Genomic DNA, 4,494 nt, shown 5'->3' with positions numbered 1-4,494 from the left:
CCAATCTTTTGAGCCCCTTCTTAGATAAGTGAAAAGCATAGGTTTAAGAGGGAAACCAACTATATTGTCCAAATAGTTACAAAACTAATTTTAAGATGTATTAATATTTATGCATCTTTATTGATAGACTAATTAACAAGATACAGCAACCGGGCTAAAACTTCCCTAATTTTGTAGTTTGAAAACTGTTGAATTTTGAAAACTATGTTAATCAAGTGATAAACTAAAATTATAATTAGTTCAATATATCTATAATAACTAACAAATGTAATATGAAAACTATTTTCTTTCTGTTGGTGACAAAAATCACAGGCACTGCTATTATTGAGGTTTATTGTCCATATTCATACATTTTTAAAAAAAATGCTTCATTTATTTTAGTGGTTAGTGAAAATAAACATCTAATGCTTTTTACATCTCAGTTTAAGAGCCCTCTGAACTCTATCCAGAGATACCCCTTCCCTACCCACTGTCCACTAAATTATGAACCCTACTCTGGTGACATGGGGAATATTTGAATCTTTTCATATCCACCCACTGGACTGTGTAAGTAACTTGTAGGGGACTCCTTCTGTCTTCTACTGAAAATCTGTCATGTTTTGACAGTGCTGGCAATTGTTCTAGATTACAGTATCCCCTCCTCATTCATGGGGATACATTCCAAGACCCCCAGTGGATGCATTAAACTGCTGTTGGTACCAAACCTTAGGAATATATTATGTATATTCTAATAATTAATAATAAAATAAGACAATTATAACAATATCCTACAATGAAAGTTAGGTGTGAATATCTCAATCTCTTTCTCTCTCTCTCTCTCTCAAACTTATCTGACAACCAAGATGGCTACTAAGTCACTAACAGGAGGTAGTGTACCCAGTGTGGATGTGCTGGACAAAGGGATGATTCACATCCCAGGTAGGGCAGAGTGGGATGGCATGAGACTTTGTCACATTACCCTGAATGGTATTTAAAGGGTTTATTTCTAGAATTTTTCCATGTAAAATTTTAGACTAATGTTGACTGTGGGTAAACCTCAGAAGGTGAAACTGTACATAAGGGCGACTTCTATATTCTCTTAAATCTTGGATATGTATGTTTAAATAGCTAGATAAGAGGAAATGTTACAAGTATACATATTATAAAAATGCATGAAAAACTTCAATATACAATGTCTTGTATTCTAAAGTCAGACATGTTGTAACATAGTGTCATGATGAAATACTCAAGTGAAATAATTTATTTGCTCTGTGGACTTTAAAAAAATGCATGGTATGTAATCCCAAGGCTAAGAAGAAAAAAAAAAGCTTCTTTCAATTTCTTATTATTTCTGCAGTAAACTGAAGAATTAGCTAGCTCTTGTCTTAAAGCTTTGCTCACCATTTTTTCAATATATTTCCACAATAAATGATGGCAGTGTATTTCTTTAAAAAGGAGAGGTATTTTTTAAATACTATTTTAGCATTAACTACACCCTGCAATAGTGCATTTAATGTTTGGAGGGGTTTGTGCCATAAATGCTAACTCTACTGCTAAACATTTCATTCTGATTTTTGTTTTCATTTTGATCATCAGTGACATTTCTTCCTGGTTTGTACAAAAATATATATGCTGAGAATTAGAGGTAAGAATAAAAGTACTATTTAATATGTAATTGTATTAAATAGATTCCTTTAAATTCATATTTATATAAAATGCAAAATATGAATAGCTATAAAGAAATAATATTTATGGGAATTTTGGATGCTCAGCTTCTTAGAGGAGAGATGGCTTAAGTTAGTCATCTATCAATTATATTTTAAATGATAAACATACATCTTTATATTCTAATCACTAAAAAAAAAAGTCAACCCAATTAAGATTTTAAAAATAAGATGATCTCCACATTTCTTCTAAGATATTTGGCAACAGAAGTGGCAATTTTTTAATTAAAATTATATCTAATATCATTCATCTTTTACTATTTGAATTAAATGTTAAAAAACAAGAACTAGGGTCACTGTTAAGTTTAGAAAATTATTTTAAAATTTTCAAACAGTTTATGCAAACATTGTAGTTGATCTTTTTAATTCTCAACTAAGGCATCATTTGCTTGCTTATAAACTAAAATCAGCTTTATATATATAGCAGCACTATTGAAAACAGAGGGAAGTGATATATACTATGGAAGTCAAGTGTCTTAGAAAAGAAAGTACAGATACTAAAAGGAAACAATAACATATCATCTTGTAAGAACTTATATTAAGTGCATTAGTCTGCCCTTTCCCCTTGCCTTGGAGGTAAAAAAAAAAAGTCAATAGCCAATTGAAACGATGAAACTAATAGACTCTCATAATTTATACACACAATTTCACAAGTTTTCTCAAGGTTATATAGGTTAAGTAACTCTGTTATTCTTTGGAGATGTGTTGTCAAGGCTGAGGGCACAGACTACAGTAGCTTTCTTGTTTCTTTTTTTTCTCCCATAAGAAGTTACATAAAAAGAAAATAATCACTTTTAATATTCATAAGAAATAAATGATATAACTTTAGAAAACCAAAAACTGTTTTCTGAAATTTCATTTTATGTTTATGAAAAAACTTCAAACCTTATAAAATTCTCCATTAGATTTATATCTTATCATGAAGTCCAAACTGTAACCAAATTGCTCAGGAAAAAAAGAGTACATGAATCACCTCTTAAAACATCTGAAAACAACTTGTGAAAGAAGGAAAGAGTGGATGAAATGTAAACAAATGTCCAAGTGGGTCAGCTACTCAATGAAGCTACATGCTCAATTGTCAATACTGTCAATGATGATCTTAAATAAGTCAGTGAAGCATACTTAGTTTTTCCTCTCTTAAGTACCAAATTCAACATGTTGTGAACAAAATTATAGTACATGAATCTAAGTTCATAAGCAATAAAAGAACATTCAGCAGCATTACTTTATGTACTTTTTAAGATTAATCTTATCCTATTACATCAAAAGTTCATTTCATTATATTTTAATGACTTAAATATATAATAAAATTTTCAGCTGATAGAAAAGGTGGGAGTGCTAATTCAAAAAATGTCATGCAGCTCTTACTGCCATCATAAAATGTCAAGCATGATTAAAGATAGTTTATTTACATGACTGTCCAGGAAAATTATGAACCATGAAGGATAAGAATCATGCTTCCATTATTTATTTAATTATCCCAAATAATGCTTCATGTCCTGTTGGTGTTTAAAATAATCTGTTGATTGAATTAAATTCATACAGAACAGTGTGGATATAGAACCTCAATTAAAAGATGTTATTTAAATTGAAAAAAAAATCAGTTACAGAAGCTCCAGCTAATGATTAGAATATAATGACAAGTAAAACAGAACAGGAAAACTTAGGAGTGAACTGAAATATAAACTGGCCTATGTGAATTCTGTGTCTCATGTTAAAAAATATAAAGTATTAGCCAAGGGGACACTAAAATTTCAATTAAGAAAGTAGAAGAAAATGAACGTGAATACTGCTAATTTGGAATTTTGTTAACCTTACATTTTAGTTCTAAGTTTTAGTTCATAAATTCCTATTAACCACATATATGAATGTATTAAAAGAAGCCATTCTCTCCTAAAACGTGAAGGATATTTAACAGCTGCCTAAATGATCCTTTAACAAAAACTCCTGCATGTAAGCATAATTCTCAAGGCCAAAGTTGAACAAGTTTGTCTTGGGAACAAAACTAAAAAGAGAGAACACAAAAGTAATAAAGAAAAGAGTTATTACAAAGTCAAGGAATGTTTGTTTAGGACATCACTCATCCCCATCATCTGCCTGATTTAAAATTTTATTATAAAAGAGGTCTAACTGCTGTACATATTTTCCCACTAGGAAGAGATACATACTGGATTTAAATACTTTTTTCTTAAATTTAATTTTTAAATTCATGTACTCTTGTCCTTTAGCCTTTAGAACTTCCAAGAATATCCCTAAAGTCTGTAGAAACCACAAGGAAGATTCTAAGAGAGTACAAAGAGCAGAGCTTGCTCTGATTCAAGCCATGAAAGTCATCTTCGTTTCAATTAATTTACTTTGCCTTTATGAACTTGAGAGTCTTTCAAGGAGGTTGACATTTCACTCATCTGAAAAAGCTTGGAATGTGACAGGGGAAAGGGAGGAGAAGTAAATCAATGGGGTTAGCAATTTTCCAGATGCAATGTATTTTTCTTCTCTTCTTTTCCACCAGAAGTTTTAGAGAGAGCCTTCTGACATTTTAATTCCCTATGCAAAACCACAGTAGCAAAAATGCTTATGGATTATATGTCAAAAACCAAATACACACACACACACACAAATGTGTACTTGCACGTGCACATGAAGTAAGTATAAATTCCAGTTCATTGCTCCTTTAACAGAATACATTTTAGTGCATTTATTAGATGTTTGTGTGTACAATTTAATCAACACAATTTTAATTTAAGAGTAACAATAGGTATTGTAACTTTCTTTTCTTTCTTGTGTGTGATAA

The sequence above is a fragment of the Phyllostomus hastatus genome, unplaced genomic scaffold (genome assembly GCF_019186645.2).
Source record: "Phyllostomus hastatus isolate PE091 unplaced genomic scaffold, TTU_PhHast_1.1 phas_contig_152, whole genome shotgun sequence".
NCBI classification, from domain to species: Eukaryota; Metazoa; Chordata; class Mammalia; order Chiroptera; family Phyllostomidae; genus Phyllostomus; species Phyllostomus hastatus.
The sequence above is the reverse complement of the archived record's forward strand: the minus strand, read 5'-3'. Positions refer to the sequence as shown.